Source organism: Coccinella septempunctata, chromosome X, assembly GCF_907165205.1.
Source record: "Coccinella septempunctata chromosome X, icCocSept1.1, whole genome shotgun sequence".
Lineage (NCBI taxonomy): Eukaryota > Metazoa > Arthropoda > Insecta > Coleoptera > Coccinellidae > Coccinella > Coccinella septempunctata.
In genome coordinates, this window is record NC_058198.1 from 80162 (window position 1) to 89396 (window position 9235).

A 9235-nucleotide genomic window follows, 5' to 3' on the forward strand; every position below is an offset into this window, starting at 1 on the left:
TCGATGCTTCGATCTGAATATCATTGAAATCCACCGAACACCCCTCGAATATTCCTCGTGTGTTATCAAAAACACAATACGCGACCCACCCTCTATATAAACCGAAGGTACCTCGATGCTTCGATCTGAATATCATTGAAATCCACCGAACACCCCTCGAATATTCCTCGTGTGTTATCAAAAACACAATACGCGACCCACCCTCTATATAAACCGAAGGTACCTCAATGCTTCGATCTGCATATCATTGAAATCCACCGAACACCCCTCGAATATTCCTCGTGTGTTATCAAAAACACAATACAGGACATACCATCTACATTAACCGACCGTACGTAACGCGATGAATACACTTTCGAGATCCGCGAGCCATCCCTTGAAAATTCTCTGTGTTATCAAAAACACAATACGCGACCCACCCTCTATATAAACCGAAGGTACCGCGATGCTTCGATCTGCATATCATTGAAATCCACCGAACACCCCTCGAATATTCCTCGTGTGTTATCAAAAACACAATACAGGACATACCATCTACATTAACCGACCGTACGTAACGCGATGAATACACTTTCGAGATCCGCGAGCCATCCCTTGAAAATTCTCCGTGTGTTATCAAAAACACAATACGCGACCCACCCTCTATATAAACCGAAGGTACCTCGATGCTTCGATCTGCATATCATTGAAATCCACCGAACACCCCTCGAATATTCCTCGTGTGTTATCAAAAACACAATACAGGACATACCATCTACATTAACCGACCGTACGTAACGCGATGAATACACTTTCGAGATCCGCGAGCCATCCCTTGAAAATTCTCCGTGTGTTATCAAAAACACAATACGCGACCCACCCTCTATATGAACCGAAGGTACCTCGATGCTTCGATCTGCATATCATTGAAATCCACCGAACACCCCTCGAATATTCCTCGTGTGTTATCAAAAACACAATACAGGACATACCATCTACATTAACCGACCGTACGTAACGCGATGAATACACTTTCGAGATCCGCGAGCCATCCCTTGAAAATTCTCCGTGTGTTATCAATAACACAATACGCGACCCACCCTCTATATAAACCGAAGGTACCTCGATGCTTCGATCTGCATATCATTGAAATCCACCGAACACCCCTCGAATATTCCTCGTGTGTTATCAAAAACACAATACAGGACATACCATCTACATTAACCGACCGTACGTAACGCGATGAATACACTTTCGAGATCCGCGAGCCATCCCTTGAAAATTCTCCGTGTGTTATCAAAAACACAATACGCGACCCACCCTCTATATAAACCGAAGGTACCTCGATGCTTCGATCTGCATATCATTGAAATCCACCGAACACCCCTCGAATATTCCTCGTGTGTTATCAAAAACACAATACAGGACATACCATCTACATTAACCGACCGTACGTAACGCGATGAATACACTTTCGAGATCCGCGAGCCATCCCTTGAAAATTCTCCGTGTGTTATCAAAAACACAATACGCGACCCACCCTTTATATAAACCGAAGGTACCTCGATGCTTCGATCTGCATATCATTGAAATCCACCGAACACCCCTCGAATATTCCTCGTGTGTTATCAAAAACACAATACAGGACATACCATCTACATTAACCGACCGTACGTAACGCGATGAATACACTTTCGAGATCCGCGAGCCATCCCTTGAAAATTCTCCGTGTGTTATCAAAAACACAATACGCGACCCACCCTCTATATAAACCGAAGGTACCTCGATGCTTCGATCTGCATATCATTGAAATCCACCGAACACCCCTCGAATATTCCTCGTGTGTTATCAAAAACACAATACAGGACATACCATCTACATTAACCGACCGTACGTAACGCGATGAATACACTTTCGAGATCCGAGAGCCATCCCTTGAAAATTCTCCGTGTGTTATCAAAAACACAATACGCGACCCACCCTCTATATAAACCGAAGGTACCTCGATGCTTCGATCTGCATATCATTGAAATCCACCGAACACCCCTCGAATATTCCTCGTGTGTTATCAAAAACACAATACAGGACATACCATCTACATTAACCGACCGTAAGTAACGCGATGAATACACTTTCGAGATCTGCGAGCCATCCCTTGAAAATTCTCCGTGTGTTATCAAAAACACAATACGCGACCCACCCTCTATATAAACCGAAGGTACCTCGATGCTTCGATCTGCATATCATTGAAATCCACCGAACACCCCTCGAATATTCCTCGTGTGTTATCAAAAACACAATACAGGACATACCATCTACATTAACCGACCGTACGTAACGCGATGAATACACTTTCGAGATCCGCGAGCCATCCCTTGAAAATTCTCCGTGTGTTATCAAAAACACAATACGCGACCCACCCTTTATATAAACCGAAGGTACCTCGATGCTTCGATCTGCATATCATTGAAATCCACCGAACACCCCTCGAATATTCCTCGTGTGTTATCAAAAACACAATACAGGACATACCATCTACATTAACCGACCGTACGTAACGCGATGAATACACTTTCGAGATCCGCGAGCCATCCCTTGAAAATTCTCCGTGTGTTATCAAAAACACAATACGCGACCCACCCTCTATATAAACCGAAGGTACCTCGATGCTTCGATCTGCATATCATTGAAATCCACCGAACACCCCTCGAATATTCCCCGTGTGTTATCAAAAACACAATACAGGACATACCATCTACATTAACCGACCGTACGTAACGCGATGAATACACTTTCGAGATCCGCGAGCCATCCCTTGAAAATTCTCCGTGTGTTATCAAAAACACAATACGCGACCCACCCTTTATATAAACCGAAGGTACCTCGATGCTTCGATCTGCATATCATTGAAATCCACCGAACACCCCTCGAATATTCCTCGTGTGTTATCAAAAACACAATACAGGACATACCATCTACATTAACCGACCGTACGTAACGCGATGAATACACTTTCGAGATCCGCGAGCCATCCCTTGAAAATTCTCCGTGTGTTATCAAAAACACAATACGCGACCCACCCTTTATATAAACCGAAGGTACCTCGATGCTTCGATCTGCATATTATTGAAATCCACCGAACACCCCTCGAATATTCCTCGTGTGTTATCAAAAACACAATACAGGACATACCATCTACATTAACCGACCGTACGTAACGCGATGAATACACTTTCGAGATCCGCGAGCCATCCCTTGAAAATTCTCCGTGTGTTATCAAAAACACAATACGCGACCCACCCTTTATATAAACCGAAGGTACCTCGATGCTTCGATCTGCATATCATTGAAATCCACCGAACACCCCTCGAATATTCCCCGTGTGTTATCAAAAACACAATACAGGACATACCATCTACATTAACCGACCGTACGTAACGCGATGAATACACTTTCGAGATCCGCGAGCCATCCCTTGAAATTTCTCCGTGTGTTATCAAAAACACAATACGCGACCCACCCTTTATATAAACCGAAGGTACCTCGATGCTTCGATCTGCATATCATTGAAATCCACCGAACACCCCTCGAATATTCCTCGTGTGTTATCAAAAACACAATACAGGACATACCATCTACATTAACCGACCGTACGTAACGCGATGAATACACTTTCGAGATCCGCGAGCCATCCCTTGAAAATTCTCCGTGTGTTATCAAAAACACAATACGCGACCCACCCTCTATATAAACCGAAGGTACCTCGATGCTTCGATCTGAATATCATTGAAATCCACCGAACACCCCTCGAATATTCCTCGTGTGTTATCAAAAACACAATACGCGACCCACCCTCTATATAAACCGAAGGTACCTCGATGCTTCGATCTGAATATCATTGAAATCCACCGAACACCCCTCGAATATTCCTCGTGTGTTATCAAAAACACAATACGCGACCCACCCTCTATATAAACCGAAGGTACCTCAATGCTTCGATCTGCATATCATTGAAATCCACCGAACACCCCTCGAATATTCCTCGTGTGTTATCAAAAACACAATACAGGACATACCATCTACATTAACCGACCGTACGTAACGCGATGAATACACTTTCGAGATCCGCGAGCCATCCCTTGAAAATTCTCTGTGTTATCAAAAACACAATACGCGACCCACCCTCTATATAAACCGAAGGTACCGCGATGCTTCGATCTGCATATCATTGAAATCCACCGAACACCCCTCGAATATTCCTCGTGTGTTATCAAAAACACAATACAGGACATACCATCTACATTAACCGACCGTACGTAACGCGATGAATACACTTTCGAGATCCGCGAGCCATCCCTTGAAAATTCTCCGTGTGTTATCAAAAACACAATACGCGACCCACCCTCTATATAAACCGAAGGTACCTCGATGCTTCGATCTGCATATCATTGAAATCCACCGAACACCCCTCGAATATTCCTCGTGTGTTATCAAAAACACAATACAGGACATACCATCTACATTAACCGACCGTACGTAACGCGATGAATACACTTTCGAGATCCGCGAGCCATCCCTTGAAAATTCTCCGTGTGTTATCAAAAACACAATACGCGACCCACCCTTTATATAAACCGAAGGTACCTCGATGCTTCGATCTGCATATCATTGAAATCCACCGAACACCCCTCGAATATTCCTCGTGTGTTATCAAAAACACAATACAGGACATACCATCTACATTAACCGACCGTACGTAACGCGATGAATACACTTTCGAGATCCGCGAGCCATCCCTTGAAAATTCTCCGTGTGTTATCAAAAACACAATACGCGACCCACCCTCTATATAAACCGAAGGTACCTCGATGCTTCGATCTGCATATCATTGAAATCCACCGAACACCCCTCGAATATTCCTCGTGTGTTATCAAAAACACAATACAGGACATACCATCTACATTAACCGACCGTACGTAACGCGATGAATACACTTTCGAGATCCGCGTGCCATCCCTTGAAAATTCTCCGTGTGTTATCAAAAACACAATACGCGACCCACCCTCTATATAAACCGAAGGTACCTCGATGCTCCGATCTGCATATCATTGAAATCCACCGAACACCCCTCGAATATTCCTCGTGTGTTATCAAAAACACAATACAGGACATACCATCTACATTAACCGACCGTACGTAACGCGATGAATACACTTCCGAGATCCGCGTGCCATCCCTTGAAAATTCTTCGTGTGTTATCAAAAACACAATACGCGACCCACCCTCTATATAAACCGAAGGTACCTCGATGCTTCGATCTGAATATCATTGAAATCCACCGAACACCCCTCGAATATTCCTCGTGTGTTATCAAAAACACAATACGCGACCCACCCTCTATATAAAACGAAGGTACCTCGATGCTTCGATCTGCATATCATTGAAATCCACCGAACACCCCTCGAATATTCCTCGTATGTTATCAAAAACACAATACAGGACATACCATCTAGCTTAACCGACCGTACGTAACGCGATGAATACACTTTCGAGATCCGCGAGCCATCCCTTGAAAATTCTCCGTGTGTTATCAAAAACACAATACGCGACCCACCCTCTATATAAACCGAAGGTACCTCGATGCTTCGATCTGCATATCATTGAAATCCACCGAACACCCCTCGAATATTCCTCGTGTGTTATCAAAAACACAATACGCGACCCACCCTCTATATAAAACGAAGGTACCTCGATGCTTCGATCTGCATATCATTGAAATCCACCGAACACCCCTCGAATATTCCTCGTATGTTATCAAAAACACAATACAGGACATACCATCTACATTAACCGACCGTACGTAACGCGATGAATACACTTTCGAGATCCGCGAGCCATCCCTTGAAAATTCTCCGTGTGTTATCAAAAACACAATACGCGACCCACCCTCTATATAAACCGAAGGTACCTCGATGCTTCGATCTGCATATCATTGAAATCCACCGAACACCCCTCGAATATTCCTCGTGTGTTATCAAAAACACAATACAGGACATACCATCTAGCTTAATCGACCGTACGTAACGCGATGAATACACTTTCGAGATCCGCGTGCCATCCCTTGAAAATTCTCCTTGTGTTATCAAAAACACAATACGCGACCCACCCTCTATATAAACCGAAGGTACCTCGATGCTTCGATCTGCATATCATTGAAATCCACCGAACACCCCTCGAATATTCCTCGTGTGTTATCAAAAACACAATACAGGACATACCATCTACATTAACCGACCGTACGTAACGCGATGAATACACTTTCGAGATCCGCGTGCCATCCCTTGAAAATTCTCCGTGTGTTATCAAAAACACAATACGCGACCCACCCTCTATATAAACCGAAGGTACCTCGATGCTTCGATCTGCATATCATTGAAATCAACCGAACACCCCTCGAATATTCCTCGTGTGTTATCAAAAACACAATACAGGACATACCATCTACATTAACCGACCGTACGTAACGCGATGAATACACTTTCGAGATCCGCGTGCCATCCCTTGAAAATTCTCCGTGTGTTATCAAAAACACAATACGCGACCCACCCTCTATATAAACCGAAGGTACCTCGATGCTCCGATCTGCATATCATTGAAATCCACCGAACACCCCTCGAATATTCCTCGTGTGTTATCAAAAACACAATACAGGACATACCATCTACATTAACCGACCGTACGTAACGCGATGAATACACTTCCGAGATCCGCGTGCCATCCCTTGAAAATTCTTCGTGTGTTATCAAAAACACAATACGCGACCCACCCTCTATATAAACCGAAGGTACCTCGATGCTTCGATCTGAATATCATTGAAATCCACCGAACACCCCTCGAATATTCCTCGTGTGTTATCAAAAACACAATACGCGACCCACCCTCTATATAAAACGAAGGTACCTCGATGCTTCGATCTGCATATCATTGAAATCCACCGAACACCCCTCGAATATTCCTCGTGTGTTATCAAAAACACAATACAGGACATACCATCTACATTAACCGACCGTACGTAACGCGATGAATACACTTCCGAGATCCGCGTGCCATCCCTTGAAAATTCTTCGTGTGTTATCAAAAACACAATACGCGACCCACCCTCTATATAAACCGAAGGTACCTCGATGCTTCGATCTGCATATCATTGAAATCCACCGAACACCCCTCGAATATTCCTCGTGTGTTATCAAAAACACAATACGCGACCCACCCTCTATATAAAACGAAGGTACCTCGATGCTTCGATCTGCATATCATTGAAATCCACCGAACACCCCTCGAATATTCCTCGTGTGTTATCAAAAACACAATACAGGACATACCATCTACATTAACCGACCGTACGTAACGCGATGAATACACTTCCGAGATCCGCGTGCCATCCCTTGAAAATTCTCCGTGTGTTATCAAAAACACAATACGTGACCCACCCTCTATATAAACCGAAGGTACCTCGATGCTTCGATCTGAATATCATTGAAATCCACCGAACACCCCTCGAATATTCCTCGTGTGTTATCAAAAACACAATACAGGACATACCATCTACATTAACCGACCGTACGTAACGCGATGAATACACTTCCGAGATCCGCGTGCTATCCCTTGAAAATTCTCCGTGTGTTATCAAAAACACAATACGTGACCCACCCTCTATATAAACCGAAGGTACCTCGATGCTTCGATCTGAATATCATTGAAATCCACCGAACACCCCTCGAATATTCCTCGTGTGTTATCAAAAACACAATACGCGACCCACCCTCTATATAAAACGAAGGTACCTCGATGCTTCGATCTGCATATCATTGAAATCCACCGAACACCCCTCGAATATTCCTCGTATGTTATCAAAAACACAATACAGGACATACCATCTAGCTTAACCGACCGTACGTAACGCGATGAATACACTTTCGAGATCCGCGAGCCATCCCTTGAAAATTCTCCGTGTGTTATCAAAAACACAATACGCGACCCACCCTCTATATAAACCGAAGGTACCTCGATGCTTCGATCTGAATATCATTGAAATCCACCGAACACCCCTCGAATATTCCTCGTGTGTTATCAAAAACACAATACGCGACCCACCCTCTATATAAACCGAAGGTACCTCGATGCTTCGATCTGAATATCATTGAAATCCACCGAACACCCCTCGAATATTCCTCGTGTGTTATCAAAAACACAATACGCGACCCACCCTCTATATAAACCGAAGGTACCTCAATGCTTCGATCTGCATATCATTGAAATCCACCGAACACCCCTCGAATATTCCTCGTGTGTTATCAAAAACACAATACAGGACATACCATCATGCTTAACCGACCGTACTTAACGCGATGAATACACTTTCGAGATCCGCGTGCCATCCCTTGAAAATTCTCCGTGTGTTATCAAAAACACAATACGCGACCCACCCTCTATATAAACAGAAGGTACCTCGATGCTTCGATCTGCATATCATTGAAATCCACCGAACACCCCTCGAATATTCCTCGTGTGTTATCAAAAACACAATACAGGACATACCATCTACATTAACCGACCGTACGTAACGCGATGAATACACTTTCGAGATCCGCGTGCCATCCCTTGAAAATTCTCCGTGTGTTATCAAAAACACAATACGCGACCCACCCTCTATATAAACCGAAGGTACCTCGATGCTCCGATCTGCATATCATTGAAATCCACCGAACACCCCTCGAATATTCCTCGTGTGTTATCAAAAACACAATACAGGACATACCATCTACATTAACCGACCGTACGTAACGCGATGAATACACTTCTGAGATCCGCGTGCCATCCCTTGAAAATTCTTCGTGTGTTATCAAAAACACAATACGCGACCCACCCTCTATATAAAACGAAGGTACCTCGATGCTTCGATCTGCATATCATTGAAATCCACCGAACACCCCTCGAAAATTCCTCGTGTGTTATCAAAAACACAATACAGGACATACCATCTACATTAACCGACCGTACGTAACGCGATGAATACACTTTCGAGATCCGCGAGCCATCCCTTGAAAATTCTCCGTGTGTTATCAAAAACACAATACGCGACCCACCCTCTATATAAACCGAAGGTACCTCGATGCTTCGATCTGCATATCATTGAAATCCACCGAACACCCCTCGAATATTCCTCGTGTGTTATCAAAAACACAATACAGGACAT